Raw genomic sequence first — 18,420 nt, forward strand, 5'->3', positions numbered from 1 at the left:
GACAGAGAAGAAGACGATGATAATTACATGCCTCCCTCCGAAGACGAGGCAAGCCTCGGCGACGACGAATTTGTCGTGCCTGAGGATCCCGTTGAACAAGAGCACTTTAAGCGCAGGCTTATGGCCACGGCGAGTAGCCTTAAGAAAAAACAGCAACAGCTTAGAGCTGATCAAGACTTGCTAGCCGACAGATGGACGGAAGTCCTTGCGGCCGAGGAATACGAACTCGAACGCCCCTCCAAGAGCTGCCCAAAGCGCAGGTTGCTACCCCGTTTAGAGGAGGAAGCATTTAAACCTACATCACCAGCGCATGATGCGGCTGACCGGCCACCTCACGGCCGCGACAGAGAGTCCTCCCGGCCCTCCACTCAAGCCGCACCCCGGCGTCACTCAAAAAAATACCAAGGCACGGGGAAATGCGCTAGACCTGCGAGATATGTTGGAAGACAGGGCAAGGCAAACAAGATCGATCTACGGATCACGCGGGCGCCCCATGACACGAGACGATAACCGTCACACCGGATACAGTAAATCCGGTCGGGCCGAACACAGTAGACAAAGCTCATTTGAGCTACGTCGTGATATAGCCCAGTACAGAGGCGCCGCACACCCCCTATGCTTCACAGATGAAGTAATGGATCATCAAATCCCAGAGGGTTTCAAACCCGTAAACATTGAATCATACGATGGCACAACAGATCCTGCGGTATGGATCGAGGACTATCTCCTTCATATCCACATGGCCCGTGGCGATGATCTACACGCCATCAAATACCTCCCACTCAAGCTTAAAGGACCATCTCGGCATTGGCTTAACAGGCTGCCAGCAGAATCAATTGGTTGTTGGGAGGACCTGGAAGTCGCATTCCTCGACAATTTCCAGGGCACTTATGTGCGACCACCAGACGCCGATGACCTGAGCCACATAATTCAGCAGCCAAAAGAATCTACCAGACAATTCTGGACACGGTTCCTAACCAAGAAAAATCAAATCGTCGACTGTCCGGACGCAGAGGCCCTAGTAGCCTTCAAGCATAACATCCGTGACGAGTGGCTTGCCCGGCACCTTGGACAGGAAAAGCCGAAATCTATGGCAGCCCTCACGACACTCATGACCCGCTTTTGCGCGGGAGAAGACAACTGGCTGGCTCGTAGCAATAACATGACCAAGAGCCCTGGTAATTCGGATACCAAGGACAGCAATGTCAGGTCGCGTCGCAACAAGCATAAGCGCTGCATTAACAGCGACAACGCTGAAGATACAGCAGTTAATGCGGGATTCAGAGGCTCTAAGCCCGGTCAGCGGAAAAAGCCATTTAAGAGGAACACTCTGGGCCCGTCCAGTTTGGACCGTATACTCGATCGCTCGTGCCAGATACATCGCACCCCCGAAAAACCAGCCAATCACACCAACAGGGATTGTTCGGTGTTCAAGCAGGCCGGCAAGTTAAATGCCAAAAACAGAGACAAGGGGCTGCACAGCGACGAGGACGAAGAGCCCCGGCCACCGAACAATAGTGGATAGAAGGGCTTCCCCCCACAAGTGCGGACGATGAACATGATATACGCAACCCACATCCCCAAAAGGGAGCGGAAGCGTGCACTCAGGGACGTATACGCGTTGGAGCCAGTCGCCCCAAAGTTCAACCCATGGTCCTCCTACCCGATCACTTTTGATCGAAGGGACCACCCCACTAGCATCCGCCATGGCGGATTCGCCGCATTGGTTCTAGACCCAATCATTGACGGATTTCACCTCACTAGAGTCCTTATGGACGGCGGCAGCAGCCTGAACCTGCTTTATCCGGATACAGTGCGGAAAATCGGTATAGATCCCTCAAGGATTAAACCCACAAAAATGACCTTTAAAGGTGTCATACCAGGTGTATAGGCCAACTGTACAGGCTCAGTTACACTTGAAGTGGTCTTTGGATCCCCGGATAATTTCCGAACCGAGGAGTTAATCTTCGACATAGTCCTGTTCCACAGTGGCTATCACGCACTGCTCGGACGAACCGCATTTGCAAAGTTCAATGTGGTGCCGCACTACGCATATCTCAAGCTCAAGATGCCAGGCCCTCGAGGAGTCATTACGGTCAATGGAAACACCGAACGCTCTCTCCAAACGAAGGAGCACACGGCGGCCCTCATAGCAGAAGTACAAAGCAGCCTCTCAAGGCAATTCTCCAATCCGGCTATTAAATGTCCGGACACCGTCAAGCGCGCCCGGAGTAACCTACAACAAGACCGCCTGGCATGTTTCGAGCAAGTGTAGCAATACGGCCCCAACCCCAGCCCTCACGAAACCGCGAAATCAGTACTACGCGTACATAACTATGCTCTAAAAATACCATGTGCACAGGGGGAGGGGCACGACCACGGCACGCCCAAAAATGCGGCTCAACCGCACTCGGGCTCCCGATTTTGTCATTATTTCCTACTTTCAGGACTCCACTCTTCGGAAGGCCTGTCCAGCAATACAACCGCCGAACACACGATGCAACAACCAAGGAGGCAGAAAGCTACGTCAAATTCCCAGGTGGTCTCTATAATGAGCAAAATACCTGTCTTACATACTGTCTCGCAGCTCGCCCCTGGAGGGGGACATGTCAAATAGTCCCATCTCTTGCTTATCGCACTATTTGTATCGTTCTGCTTTCACAGCAGCCTTTTAAAATAAACAATGCTTAGCTTCAGCTTATTATTGCATTCTCTATTCATTTCTTTTTCAATACATATGTTCATTTATGACATTTAGCACCCGTACACTTTGGTACGGTCCATACGCCAGGGGCTCAAGCACCCCTTAATACGGCATGAGAAGTCCGAACACTTTCACAAAGTGCGGCCCTCCGAACTTATAGCATTATATGCATCAGCTCCGAATCATGTCTTTGGTCAATAGTTGGGTTTGCCCGGCTCCCATGTTTTGGTACCTTACGTTCCGCTATATCGGCTATGGTAGCGCTGGGAGAACTACTGCGATTGTGCCCCGGTTGAGCTGGGCTAAGCACCTCAGTAGAGAAAGCTAAAACTGACTGTCATGATAGGGCGAGAGTTGGTCGCTGTTCGGGAGGTTTCGAGTCCCTAAAGACTTATGCCGCTTAGAGAGAGGAGTCGGCTTTGTCCGGCCCAGGCGTTTATAGCGCCCCGAACTCGGTCTTCCGAACACTAGGGGCTTCGCCGAAATTTAAAATTATAGAATTCTCTGGCTAAGTGAGAGTGATAACGCACTATAGTCTGATTGCCTTATTCGTTGTGCTGAGCACCTCCCTCGAAGGACCCAAGAATGGGAAAAAGAGTGCTCAGGTTTATCCCGAACACCCCAGCACTCGTGGCATGGGGGCAGAAGCCGACGACTCGCCATCTCTCAGACTCGATAAACGGCCGCATAGAAGGTAATATTTTAAATTAAAACAAGCGTTGCATAGCGCATATGAACAAGTTTTCAGCGCACAGGATAAAACGAACAAGTTCTCTCAAATATTACATCTTTGGAACATTCGTCCGCCACAAGGCGGGCGCCCTTCAGGACGCCCTCATAATACATCTCGGGGTGGCGATGCTCCTTGCCCTGCGGTGGCCCGTCCTTCACAAGCTTCTCCGCATCCATCTTGCCCCAGTGGACTTTAGCGCGGGCAAGCACCCTACGGGCACCTTCGATGCAGACGGAGCGCTTGACGACTTCAAGCCACAGACAGGCATCCACCAGCCGCCGCACCAGCCCGAAGTAGCTCCCAGGCAGGGCCTCTCCAGGCCACAGCCGAACTATAAGGCCCTTCATGGCCTGTTCGGCCACCTTATGGAGCTCGACCAGTTGCTTCAGCTGGTCGCTCAAGGGCACCGAGTGTCCGGCCTCAGCATACTAAGACCAGAACACCTTCTCCGTCGAGCTGCCCTCCTCGGCCCAGTAGAAGGTGGCAGCATCTGACACGTTACGGGGCAAATCTGCGAATGCTCCTGGAGAGCTCCGGATTCGGGTAAGTAACAAGTAATTCACTTTCACGTGCTTGCTTTGCATAAAGAATGCCTTACCCGCCGCTATCTTCTTTATCGCCTCAACTTCCTGGAGGGCTTTCTGGGCTTCGGCCTTGGCAGACTTGGCGCTTTCAAGGGCCGCCGCGAGCTCAGACTCTCGCGTCTTTGAGTCAAGCTCCAAACTCGCATGTTTTTTCATGAGAGCCTGGAGCTCTTGCTGCACCTCGCCAACCCACGCCTCATGTTTCTCCCGCTCGGTGCGCTCCGTGGCCGCCTTCTTTTCGGCCTCGGAAAGTGCTTGCTTAAGGGTCGCCACCTCAGTCGTGGCCCCTAGGACACCAATAGCGATCCTGTCATTTTTTGCAACTGCATCTTTTTAAATATACTCCACAAGGTATTACTTACCTTATTTTTCCTCGAGCTCCTTTTTAGCAAGGCCGAGCTCTTGCTCAGACCGCTCGAGACTCTGCTTCAGCGCATCCACCTCCGCAGTCAGTGCGACAGAGGCCAGCAGCGAAGCCTGCATACGCATATTGACTTAATTATGTTAGACTCCTGTGAATGTTGTTAGATCCTCTATTCGGCTTTTCTTTCCGAACGCCAAACAGAGCATCAGGGGCTACTGTCTATGCAGTAATATTTTCACATATTTTTCACATACCTCAAAGCCTGTTAGCAGGCTGGCACAGGCTTCAGTCAGCCTGCTTTTGGCGGACTGAACCTTCTTCATCACCGCACTCATAATAGTGCGGTGCTCCTCGTCGATGGAGGCGCCGCTAAGCACCTCCGGCAAATTATCCGGTGCCTCCGGTTGGACGGAGGTCACCGGCGTCGGAGGCTTGCCCTTCTTACTAGGGGGGCGCCTGCCGGACTCCGGAACCATTGAAGGTTCCGGTGCGGTGTCCGGCCCAGGGCCGGACTTGGAGCCCTTGGGGGTTTTTTCCCCTTTGCGCCTGGGGTCCGGGAGGTCGCCTTGAGGCGCCTCCAGGACCACCTCCTCCTGGCTTGGAACCTTTTGGGACAACACCTCAGCGTCGTCCGTAGGGTGGGGGGAGGTAGCGTTCGAAAGTGAAAAACTATTCACATCCGACGAATCCAGGGAGCCGCTCGACGACACGTCGAGTCGGGCTTTGGGCGGACTGCATAATTATATTCGGCGTCAGGAGAAGCTATGCAATAAAGGAACGCCATGAGTCACTTGGGTATCCGAATACTTACGATTTTGCCAGGGGCTTGGCCCTGAGCGGCCACTCCTCTTCGCCGTCGTCGGCGTTGGTGGAGTAGTCTGTAGGGAGGGTCCTCCCTTTCTTGGACCCTCCGGCCTCCCCAGTCGGGGCGACCTTCCTTTTCTTTTCTCCCCCTGCTGGGGAAGAAACCTCTCTTTCCTCCTCCTCGTCTTCGTGGGAGGAGTGCGCCTCGGAGTCATCGGACGATGAGTCCAACTCCACCGGGCGCCGGGAACTCTTCTGGGTTCTCGTGGCCTTCTTCTTGGCCTTCTTCTCCGGCACCATGTAAGGTGCCGGAGCCAGCAGCTCCACCAAGCGGGCGTCCGCTGGGTCTTCAGGCAAAGGAGCTGGACAGTTGATCTGTTCGGCCGCCCTCTGCCAGTCATGTCAAAGGCATGGGGGCTTAGATCCTGCATAGAGTCAAACTATGAAAGACAAATATCCTGTAAGAGGTAAAAACAGCTTACCGCGTTGGCTTGACGCTGCGCGCTGAATCCGCGATCCTCGGTAGCGGATGCGGGAGCCTCGGCGCCCTTGAATAGCACCTTCTAGGCATCTTCGTACGTTGTGTCGAAGAGCCTGCTCAGAGTTCGGTGCTGGGCCGGGTTGAACTCCCACAAGCTGAAATCCCGTTGTTGGCACGGGAGGATCCGGCGGATGAGCATGACCTGGACTACGTTAACAAGTTTGAGCTTCTTGCTCACTAGGTTTTGGATGCATGTTTGGAGTCTGGCCAGCTCTCCTTTTTTACCCCACGGCAGGCCCTTCTCTTTCCAGGAGGTGAGCCGCGTAGGGATTCCGGATCGGAACTCGGGGACTGTGACCCATTCAGGGTCATGCGGCTCGGTGATGTAAAACCACCCCAATTGCCACCCCTTCATGGTCTCCACGAAGGAGCCCTCGAGCCATAGGATGTTGGGCATCTTGCCCACCATGGCGCCTCCGCACTCTGCCTGGCGGCCGCCCACTACCTTCGGCTTGACATTGAAGGTCTTCAGCCATAGGCTGAAATGGGGCTGGATGCAGAGGAAGGCCTCGCACACGACGATGAACACCGAGATGTTGAGGATGAAGTTCGGGGCCAGATCGTGGAAGTCCAGGCCGTAGTAGAACATGAGTCCCTGGACAAATGGGTGGAGAGGGAAGCCTAGTCCACGGAGGAAATGGGTGAGGAACACCACCCTCTCATGGGGCCTGGGGGTGGGGATGAGCTACCCCTCGTCTGGGAGCCGGTGCGCGATGTCGTCAGACAAGTATCCGACTTTCCTCAGCTTCTTGATGTGTCCCTCTGTAACGGAGGAGACCATCCACTTGCCTCCCGCTCCGGACATGGCTGGAGAAGGTTGAGGTGGGGAATGCGGACTTGGGCGCTGGAGCTTGAGTGCGCGAAAATGGATGAGCAAAGGAGGAAGAAGGCGTGGATGGAAAGGCAGATCCTTATCCCCTTATATGGGCGGACGAAACTATGCGTCCCCACCAGCCTGGTAAAACTCGCTTATCTCCCAAGCGCCGTAATCAGTGGCGCGGTTGGGTTACCCACGTCCGTATTGATGAGAATCCCGTAAATAAAGGGGGACACGATCTCTGCTTCGACAAGACGTGCCAAGGAAACCGCCTCGCAAAACGCGCTGAGGTGGGACAGTAAAAACGGTTCAAATAAAGGCTTGGCTGTGGCATGGTGACACGCTACGGAATACGTCAGCAGATTAGATTTGTGTAAATATTATTCTCTCTACGACAGTATGTGGAACTTATTTTGCAGAGCCGGACACTGTCCTTGTGTTCAAAATCTTCTATGAAGTATTCGGAGGAGGAACCCGCTTGCAATGCCGAAGACAATCTGTGCGCCAGACTCTTCGTCATTGAAGCCTGGTTCAGGGGCTACTGAGGGAGTCCTAGATTAGGGGGTGTCCGGATAGCCGGACTATAACCTTTGGTCGGACTCTCGGACTATGAAGATACAAGATTGAATACTTCGTCCCATGTCCGGATGGGACTTTCCTTGACGTGGAAGGCAAGCTTGGCAATACGGATATGTAGATCTCCTCCCATTGTAACCGACTCTGTGTAACCCTAGCCCTCTCCGGTGTCTATATAAACCGGAGGGTTTTAGTCCATAGAAAAAAGGACAATCATCCCATAGGCTAGCTTCTAGGGTTTAGCCTCTTTGATCTCGTGGTAGATCTACTCTTGTACTACCCATATCATCAATATTAATCAAGCAGGAGTAGGGTTTTACCTCCATCGAGAGGGCCCGAACCTGGGTAAAAACACTGTGTCCCTTGTCTCCTGTTACCATCCGCCTAGATGCACAGTTCGGGACCCCCTACCCAAGATCTGCCGGTTTTGACACCGACACACGCCGTGGGCCGCAGGCAGGCAAGTCTGGGGACCCCCGTTCCCAGAACGCCGACAATAGCCCCCGGGCCCAAGGCGCGCTCGGGCTTGGCTTCGAGGCGAAGCCAAAGATCAAGCGCGGAGTGCCGCGGGCCCCAAAAGCCTGCGGCCTCGGTTGACGCGTGGTTGTTGATTGGACGTGGGCGTCTCCGCTTCCCCATGCTGCATCGGCAACTGCCCAAATTGACAAGTCCGTGCGACATGCAAGGAAAACCATCATTACTGTGATCATGGGGGGGCGCTGGTTGGCGTTCTCCTACTATAAATGAGGAAGGGGGCGGAGCCCCCGTCCCCCACTTCTTCCCATTCCGCCTGCTTCTTCCTCCTCTGCTCCACCACCGACTCCAATGGCGCCGATCCGAAGGTTCTCAGCTGACGAGAAGGGAAAGATTCCCCTCGACATGCCAGCGCTGCTTCCGCCGAAGAAGGGGTCGGTCCACCGTCGCGACGCTGCGACAATGCAGGTGGTGACGAGGCCTTGGTCTGAGCGGCCTCCTCCTGGGTATCCACTGCCCTTGCACACCCAAGCTAGGGGCTCGGGAGGAAGGAGCAACGAGCATCGGTGCACGCACTGCGGCCAAGGTCGACACGCTGCGGCGACGAGTGCCGTCGCTCCTGGAGTCCACGTCGCGGGCTCCTCACGGGAGCTCGTGCTGTGGGCGGTGATGCCCCCAAGCTCCTGGATCCACTTCCCGCGCTTCTTCTCTGACGTGCTGCCGCCGAGGGGGCCTCTCGAACTCTGGTTGTAGCATGATGACTGCGACGCTCCGGCGACCGGAGCATAGGTTGAAGCAGTCTCCAGCGGGAAGATCTTCATGACCCGTGGCTGGGGCGAGGTCGTGTGGGTTTGCCGTGCGGAGGGCGCCCTCGCGATCCACTTCGAGTATGACGGCGCCTCCATGCTTTTCTTCAAGGTCTTCGACACGGAGGGTCGCCGTTTGGAGTGTTTCCCCGAAGGTGAGCACCAGGATGAGGCGCGCCCCACTCGCGGCTGCTCCAGCAGCAGCGACTCTTGGGAGTCCAGCGGTTCTCCCGAGCTTTATGAAACTCCAGAGACGAGCGACGACAGCTACGTGCCCCCGAGCTCTCGCCGCGCCCTGAGCAGGGCCGCAAAGTCCGGCCGCCGTCGTCGCTGATCTGGATGGGGTTGGCGCCGGCCTCCTGCGGCCCACTGTTGATGATGGCGTCGGCCGCGGGGGTGTGTAGATAGGATTCTCCTAGGTTCTCGTCTTTTGTTCCCTGCGAGGAATCGAGAAGTACCCCGTGGGGGCGTTTAAAGAGTCTGCAATGTCTTTTGTTAATATTATCCCAATTATGGAAGCCTTGTGAGTGCAAGTCATGTTTAGGCTCGGTCTTCCCTTTCCAATCTCGCGACAGCTTGTTGCTCTATGCTGTCAGGTCCTGGTCCCCAGGCAAGCTTCAGCCGTCGCTGGTATGTCAGGTCACGTGCCGTGGTCAAGGCTAGGAGGTGAGCGGCCCGAAGTCCAGTAAGAGCTCCTGAGGCGCGATGCTCAGGGGGTCCCCTTTAGCGCTCAAGCAACCATGGTAAGATAAGAAAGGGAGGCGACGTTGCCGCAACAGGGCTGTCGCGAGCGTGTCCCCGATGTTCCAATGATTATTTGATCTGAGCTCGTGACTTATCTTGGCGGTCTGAGGTCGATTCTTCATGATGCGCCAGACCTGTGCGTGAACATCCACAGCGTAGCTAGGTCAGGCCCATGTGAGCTTTCCCCTTTCCTATGCTCTCCTTTGTGCTCTACGTCCTCAGGACCCGGCCCTCGAGTGAGCTCAGCCGCCGCTAGTATGCCAGGTCGTGTGTCGTGGCCAAGGCCAGGGGGTCAGGGCTGGAAAGCCAGTAAGAGCTCCTGAGTCGCTATGCTCAGGAGCCCCCTTTTAACGTGCAAGCAGATTACTTGGAAGAGGAGGGGGCTCGCGGTGCCGCCTGGTGTTATCCTCCTGAGATTCCTGTGAGCCAGCACAAGGAAGAACATGATCTGCCGTTATGGTTACCATCTTGCTGCTGGTTGCTCCGCGAGGGGGTGAAGGCACTGAGGGCCCGGTAAGGTGACGTGCGCGAGGCGTGCCACGAGCCAGAGCTCGACCGCTCAGGTTTTTCAACGTGGCAGGGATGGACCCGTGCACCAGCATCGTGCCGGCATGAGGAGGCCCCGTGGGAGGCGACGATTGAGCAGGTAGTAATCATATGTAGATCAAACATGAGAGTAGCAGGCTTAAATAAGTGCATGGGAGATACGTGCCACTGGGTCAGGCCCGAGCGGCTTGGGGATGATGTTGCCCGAGGGGCGCTCCCAACAAGGTAAACTGAAGACATAAAAAGGGATACATGCCACATGGACGGACCCACGCGGCCTGGGAATGATGCAGCCCAAGGAGCGCTCCCAGCTAAATGAACTTGGAAAATTTCACCTGGTTATGTTGACGAAGGAGAGTTGGGGCGGCTGAAGGTGCGCAGCGAAGGGGTTGCTCCTCATGAGCCACCGGGGCCCTGAGCCTCAGGAGGCTCTGGGGGCTCAGGTGATTCCTTGAGGACCGTCTCCATCTCCATCAGGACGGCGTGGTGCCTGGCCTCCTGAGCCGCTAGGATGCGTCGCAAGTTGCGCTGGTAGGCGGACGAGATGCTTGGTAGGCCGAAGGGCATGCGAATGTAGCTGTGCGGTGGGCCCTCGCAGTGTCCCACGCGCGAAGGCCAACAAAGCTCCTGAGAAGCGGCCCTGTTGAGCCCTGGAACATCGATGCAGACGCGCAGCTCGGCATCCTCGCCTGGATGGGAAGCTGCGCCTCGTGAGCGATAGTCGCCGCGCATGGCCCTTGCGTCTTGCAATTTCTGGGTGGTCTTGGTGATGAACTCCTGAATGGTGGGCGATCCTTGCCCTGTGCCCTCCTGAGGGAAACGTGACGTGAAGCACACCTCCAAGTGGTGCCCAAGCACCTCCCTCATGATGTGGGCAAGGTCTGAGGCCTTCCAGAAGAAAGCCCCCGAGCCCTGCCCGAGAAGGGCGCCGGGCGCGCCTTCCTATGCAATGGAGGGAGGCGCCCCAGGAGCGGGCGCTGATCCTAACGAGGCTCCGGTTGTGACGCCACCCTCCTGAGGTCCTGCACAACTCAACTGCTTCTTCTTCTTGGGGATGACCTTAGGAGGGCCCTCGCCCTTGCTGTCAGGGTCGTCGATTGCTGTAGCTTGGAAGGCATGCTCAAGGGAGGACACCGCATCTCTTTCTTCACATGGGACCGTGATGATCCCGCTGCTTCCTGGCATCTTGAGGATATTGTAGCCGTGATGGGTCACCGCCATGAACTTGGTCAGGGCTGGATACCCGAGGATGGCATTGTACGGCAGACGGATGTGCGCGACGTCAAAGTCAATGAGCTCGGTGCGGTAGGTCTTGCGTTCCCCGAAGGTGATAGGGAGGTGGACCTGCCCTATCACTGTGGTGGAACCGTCGGTCACTCCTGATAAAGGCTTGGTAGGCCGAAGCTGGTCATATGGCACTTGGAGGTTGTCGAACATTTCAACGGACAGGACGTTGAGCCCTGCGCCGCCGTCGATGAGGGTCTTCGTAACTTTCACATTGCTGATGACTTGGGAGCAAAGCATCGGGAGGGCGCCAGCAGAATCTGCGCACTTGAGCTGATCTGCCGAGTTGAACATGATGGGGCACTGGGACCATCTGAGCGGGCGTGTGGCTTCGAGCTTGGGGAGGACTGCATTCACTTCACGAGCAAACTGCTTGAAGATACGCTGCGAGGCTGGGGCCTGGGCTCCGCCCAAGATGCAGGTGATAGCACGCGGCTCCTGGAAGCCCCCAGCCCCCTCGTATTGATGGTGTTCGTCATTCCTTCTTGGCGGTGGTGGCAGCGGAGGGAGTCCGGTGTTGCCTTGAGGACGATCCTCACGAGGCTGATCCCTCCAGGTGCCCTCGCAAGGCTAATCCTGCCAGCGGTCCTCACGACGCCGGCCGCGCCACTCCTGGCGCAGGCCACAGTCGTCCCAGCATCCACCGCCACGTCCTCCTCCTCGGCCGTAGCCCCGTTCGCCGCGCTCGGGGCATCGACCGAAGCGTCCTTCGCGAATGGCTCTGAGCTCTTGACAGTCGCTGGTGTTGTGGGTATTCAGGTTGTGGAAGGCGCAGAACGGACGGCTGCTCTTGGATGACTCTGGTTGGTCTCTACCACGCTTGGTGTCTGGTTTCTCTGCGAGCACGGCTGCTCCCTTGCGCTTCACGTCCTTGTCCTTGGCTTTCTTCTCCTCTGGGTCTGCGGCTGGGAGCTCGAGGAGGGAGAGGCGCCCCTCCTCAGCCCTTGCGCACTTGGTAGCCAGGTTGAACAACTCCAAGGACGTGCAAAACTCCTCGTGCATAGCGAGATCTTCCTTCATCTTGATGTCATGGATGCCATCAGAGAACGCAGAGATGATGGCCTCGTCCATCACCTTGGGGATCTTGAGGTCGACGTTATTGAAGCGCTGGATGTACTTCTGGTGGGTCTCTCCCGGTTGCTGCCTGATGCGGCGCAGGTCACCCGCAGCCGGCGGGCGGTCGCGAGTGCCCTGGAAGTTGGTGACGAAGCGGTTGCGAATCTCTTCCCAGGAAGAGCTTGAGCCTGGTGGCAGGTTCAGGAGCCAGGAGCGGGCGCCATCCTTGAGAGCCACGGGAAACCAGTTTGCCATAACTTTCTCATCGCCGTTGGCCGCTTCAATGCTCATCTCGTAGAGCTACAAGAACTCCGCGGGGTCAGGGGTGCCGTCGTAGCGAGGAGGTAGATCCGGCTTGAACTTGCCCGGACAGGCGACGCTACGCAGCTCGGTGGTGAAAGCGCGGCAACCGGTTGTGGTCACCGGGCCCGACATGGGGGTGGAGCTTGGTCTTGATGGGGTCCGCGTCCTGCCGCTATAGGTGGCGCGCGGTCTTGCCGCCGCAGCCAGTCTTGGCACGGTGGCGTGAGGAGCGGCGGAGCGTTTTCTTGCGGTCGAGGGACTTCTTGACAGCTTCTTTCTTCACGCGCGGGCGCGGGACGCGGCGGGTCGCGTCGTGGAGCCGCGCGCCTTGGCGCTAGGGTGCCATCTTGGGGCAGAGATGGTGGAGGCGCTCCGTGAGCTACTTCGCCCGTAGATGGCGGAGGGCGAGGCGGAAAGAGGGACGGCGCAGGGGAGCCCCCTGCGGCGCGGACGAGCTCAGCGATGCGGTCGAGCCATTCCTCGTAGAGGTTGTCGACCGGTCGGTAGCGCAGGAGCTCGTGCGCCATGAGGAGCGTGGCCCGTGCGTCCATGGGAGGGCCACGTGCATGTGAAGAAGAACTGGCCGGGGTCAGCGATGGAGTGGCGGTGCGGCCGTCCCACTACACTGATGGGTGCAGCGAGGATGCTTGCTGCTCGTTCCCCGCCGGGCCGGTGGCGGCGTTAGAGGTAGGCGACGAGGAACGATGAGGTGGCCCGCCGATGGGAGCCGTTTGAGCGACGCGGGTGGCGAGGGCGGCCCGGCGATCAGCACGAGCGCGGCGCGTGTCTGCCATGGAGACGACAGAGCAACAAGACGCGGAGCGATGGAAGGAAGCTTCGGCGCTCCCCTACCTGGCGCGCCAAATGTCGGATCACGGGTTCTGGCAAAACCATCGAGGTTCGAACACTGGGGTGTGCGCGATGGTTTTCTCCCTATCTATCCACGCCCTAGCTCGCTAAGATCTCAAGGATGAACTCGATGAACTCACAAGACAAAGACACAAGATTTATACTGGTTCGGGCCACCGGTGTGTTGTAATACCCTACTCCAGTGTGGTGGTGGTGGATTGCCTCTTGGGCTGATGATGAATAGTACAAGGGGGAGAACAGCCTCCTGAGATTGAGGTGTTCCTGTGCTTGGCGAACTTGTGTGGGTGAGATGCCCCTGAATGAGTTTTCTCTTTTCTCTCCCCGATTCCATTCTCTCTCTACTATTGTGGCTAGTTCTACTTATATGGGCCCTGGTCCTCTCCTCAAATATTGAGCGGGAAGGGATCCAACAACGGCCAATTTGAAAGGGGACAGCTAGTACAGCTTATCCTGACAAAAGTAGTCTTCGCCTGCAAAAGGCTCTGGTGGTAACGCCGTCTTGGGCTCAATGGTGACCTCCGTCTTGCTGTCCTGCTGGTCTTGGTCTCATTGCACCAATATGGAAACCTTTACTTGATGCCTTAGTACTCCGCGCCTGCGCTTTCCCCCTTGGCACCAAAGAGGAAGCAAGGACACTACGCGCTGGTGACCGCCTAGCCTCGATCATCATGGCTCACGTAACGAGGACCTTGCGAGGTTTGCCTTGCCTTGATCTCTCCGCCCCTCGTGAGCCTGCCTGGCGAGGCCACTCCTGAGGAGGTCTTGCCTCGTCCGCCTCATGAGGCTTGGCCCCTCACGAGGGTCTTGAATACCTCATCGATGAAGATGGGCCAGACAGCCCTGCCAGCCCAGCCACGCCGTGGGCCGCAGGCAGGCAAGTCTGGGGACCCATGTTCCCAGAACACCGACAAGAACCGCGCGCAATTTGTGCTCCAGGAGCCGGATGTCCGGGCCTACGGGCCAGATGTCCGGGGTTACGTGCCCGATCTTCGGGCTCCAAATCCGAGGATGAACTCGAGGAACTCGATTTTGGGGGCGGAAATTGATGATTTTGGGGGTGAAATTTGATGGATTTCAAGGATGGAAAGTGGGGAAAGTTGGCGGAAAGATAGATCCACTAGTAACACAACATCACACTAACAAATCGCAAAAAAATTGGGGGCTATTTTTGGTGGGGATTTTCGAAATTAGGACGAAATCAAACAAAAGAAGGCTAGAAAACAAGGGGTAGGGGCTCTAAATTCGTGATCACCCTTGCTCTGATCCAATAAGATTCAGTCAAACCTTGCTCTAACACAACATGAACACGAAGAACACGAGGGGAAAACTCGAGGGGAAACACGAGAGAATCTGTCAAACCAATAAGATTCGGTCACACATATGCTAGATCCTCGAAACACAAGGAGATAGACGATCCAAACTCAACAAAGGATGATACAAAGAGGTAACTAGTTCATCTCCGTGAGGAGGCCTTGAATTCGCGAGGGATCTTCCCGTGGTGGGTCTTCAATCCACTTGGGGGATCTTCTCGGAAGAGGTCTTGAATCCACTTGGGGGATCTTCTCTGAAGAGGTCGTGAACTCCAATGGAGAAAGATATCAAGTGGATGAGCAAAGCTCTGTCTCACAAATGAGCTAATCCTTTGCTAACCCTAACTAGGAGGAGGGGGTCTATATATAGTGCTAGCCGACGAAGGAGTAAGTGAGAGAGGTGGTACATGGGCCCTTGGCCTGATCTCTGTGCACAGGTAGGTGCCGGATGTCCGGGCTGGGGGCCGGATGTCCAGTGGCTCGTGAAGAGTCTGATGTCCGGGCCTCTGGCCGGATGTCTGGGCTGAACTTGGCTGGCTTCAGTTGCATTCTGTGATGAGGGGCCGGATTTCCGAGCGAAGGGGCCGGATGTCCGGGTCTTCGGGAGGAGCCGGATGTCCGGGGCATGGTGCCGGATGTCCGGGCTGTCGAGGTCGCTTCCGGAGCTCTCTGGATAGGAAGGGCCGGATTTTCGAGGGTCGGGCCGGATGTCCAGGCTGGGGCCGGATGTCTGGCCATTGTAGCAGCTGGCTCTTCTTCCTTCTCCTTCCTTCGCTCCCGCACACACTTGGCCTTGGTCCTTGGGCTCTCCATGGTATACTCAGGTGTACCTGAGTATGCACAAGGTCCGCGCTTGAAGTAGCATCCATGTCTTACATGTGGAAAGGGTAGATTCGGAAAGGAGCGAGTTCACCTTAGGTCCAAAGGCGTATGCTCGAGTGTAGATGGGGATGATCGTAGGATGCTCTGCATCACTGCTTTTCGGGCGGAGCGACGAATAGGAGTATCTCACCCGCCTGACTGCTGCTACATCCTCATGTCATCCTATTTATGTTTCCAATATGAAGCATCAAGATGAGAAACATCCATGAACTCGGAGTAAAAGCAAGCGACAAAGCCCGAAAAGAATCGACAAGAAACCCAGGCGAGAAATAATGGAGAAAGGTTCCAACATAATTATACATAGACTCATACATGAAAGGAAACATCATGACAGGCATGACTACACTCATACATGAAAGGAAACGTCATGATAGGTACGACTACACTCATACATGAAAGGAAACATCATGACAGGTACGACTACATTCATACACCCAAGCATCATTACAATCTCGGATACTCTGGTGATTTACTGCTCTGCTGGTCCTGCTGGGTCCTCCCCTGACCCGGACTCGAATTCTGAACTAACGACATTAATGGAAACCTCCGGGTTAAAAGTAACACGATGACGCTGCCTCGAGGGCTCTTCCTCAAGGGCGGGTGTTGGATGAGTCTGGAGCATTGGGGCTGCGGGAGTAGCGAGAAGTGAAGCCCACTCGGCAGGGGACCCATGGGGAGTCACTGTCGAGGTGCCCGAGTTACTCGGAGGGGTAACCTGGGTAGCTCGCAAGCTAGAAGCTCGGGGAATAACGGGGGTAAACCCTATGCAAGGTGGAAGGAAACTGGACCTAGTGGCGACCAAAGCAGTACGAGCACAAGTCAGCTCTCAGGCCAGCTCGTAAGTCAGAAGATAGCTAGCAGTGATATAGCGGGAAAGGTCGCTAGAAGGACTATCACTCACCGGATCAATAATAGGAAAACGGATACGCCCATCATCGTGCAGGGATGGGTAGTAGTAGAAGCCTGGATGAGCCTACATTTGGATCTCAATACAACATAGTTCAATGAGAATCTTGAACGCAGCAAACTGAACAGCCCAAGAAGCTATAGAAGAGAAACCACTCCTAGAAGAACGGGTGTATGTGCCATATGTCAAACTGCGATGCAAGGTAACTACCGCATGATACTGAGGCTGATAGGCGCTCCCGGTACAACAAATACGTTGGGTCGTCACTGTGAGGGATGGCCTAGAGGATGTGAATTGCACTCAAATATATGCAGGTTTCTTGCCAAACTAACTGCCACTATTGTATTTCAGGTGCTTCTTCTGTAACTTAGTGTATTTTGCTGGCTCGTCTCATTTCCTGGCGAACTTTTTAGTATGTACAGTTGAATCATTGGAAGTTGTTTTCTACTATCTATAGAGGTTTTATCCAAACTATTAGCTGACTGACTTGCTTTTTTGAAATACACTAACCTGATAGACCAAGTGGACCAACACATTTCCATGGAAGTTTAGAAAAATATATGTGAATTTGCATACATTTTCTAAATTTCTATCTTTTCTTATCCATGCTTCCCCATAGATATATAGCAGGCTCAACAAAAATATATGTCCGCTTATGTTCAAATTTCAAGGAAGTGTGCTTCACACTTCTCTTTCTGCAATATGTTTCAGAGTATATGATTTAATTTTCCTACTTTTCCAGTTAAAATACTGTGTACTTCATTCTTAGCTTTGCTTTAGGAAAAATAGGTATGCAGGTTATCGAAAGCTCCATTTTTCACCATTATATAGATTATATAGCTTTGTGGTCGAAGGTAGGTTGTCACATATGGGATGTTGCTTGTGAAATTTATATACAGCCATGAGTCCATGACAAAATAATCGCAGCTCATATCATTAGGATCAGGGAACCTCGACCATTTTTCTGAAACATGTCGCAGCTCACGTTCCTACTTTCCCATCTATAGTATGTACTTCATTGTTACCTTTGCTTTTGGAAGTTACATTGCTTTCTTTTCCCTCATAAACTTGCTAACGATATTGGCGAAGTAATCCCCACTTCAGATTTCCCATTGAATAAATAACTAATTTAGTTTGTTCAAAAACTGTAGGTCAAGAGCCATGAATAGGAGCAAGGCATCACACTCCAACTCTGAGAAGAAAAGGATATGAAGACAAAGATATCAGTGTTCTGCTCCGAAGCAAAAACATTTTGCGTGTAATAATGAACTGTAATTTACCACAATCTCTAAAACAGGCCTACCTACTTGCTTTTGTATTAGGAAGTATGACTCAGTCATATATATTTACATTCACGTTGTTTAGTTATGGTTTGTATGCATGAAAATACCTTTTTAAATGAGCTTGAAAATTCTTATTTTCAGTGAAATTGTATCTAGCACTTTGTAAAGAACGAATGAAACACATTTCAAATAACTCTTTATTCTAAATTGACACCTTGTTCCATTAGACATCATAATCACAAATGGTTGCTAAAGAGTTTGAATTTGTAAAGTGGTTGCATCCGCTGTTTCAAGTCTGGACTGTTCCTCCGTGCTAAAACTTAATTTAATTTTCAAAAAAATTCGTGTTTGAAATAGACATTGTGTTGTTTGGTGTAACGGTCCATTTGTGTAACCATGTATGCAGAGAAATCCTTAATAATAGGAAAGGAGATGCAAGCCCGACTCCGGATGGGCCACACAAACAAGTCTAATATTATACAAACATGCTTTTTTTCAAACTCAGATTTCTCATGGTGATAACGATATTTTTAACTTTTAAAAAATACTTCCTTAGTTGGTCTATGCATGTTATAGAAATATGATTTTTTTTCAAACTCAGACTTCTCAGCGTGATAAACATATTTTCAATATAGCATGACTTAACACATGGGCTTTTTATTACCAGTATCAAATATGTTCTTGCAAAATGAAACTATTTTCATCGACAACATGGCTTTAGCGGGTCTCTGCGCCATTTGGCGCAACGGGTCAACTAGTAAAAGTAACAGTAGGGAAATGACTTAGTGAAATTCTAAGTCCCTGAAATCAGCAATATCACGGGAGCTACTTT

At 53.8% G+C, this 18,420-nt stretch overlaps 1 long non-coding RNA gene across 1 annotated transcript; it reads left to right on the forward strand.

Moving 5' to 3' along the window:
- The first annotated feature begins 16,580 nt into the window (after positions 1–16,580).
- On the forward strand, positions 16,581–17,611 carry LOC125523174. The gene is made up of 2 exons (XR_007290131.1): positions 16,581–16,656; positions 17,457–17,611. It is a non-coding gene; the product is annotated as an uncharacterized LOC125523174 (long non-coding RNA).
- Positions 17,612–18,420: the final 809 nt, after the last annotated feature.

This window comes from Triticum urartu, chromosome 7 (genome assembly GCF_003073215.2).
Source record: "Triticum urartu cultivar G1812 chromosome 7, Tu2.1, whole genome shotgun sequence".
Classification (NCBI taxonomy): domain Eukaryota; kingdom Viridiplantae; phylum Streptophyta; class Magnoliopsida; order Poales; family Poaceae; genus Triticum; species Triticum urartu.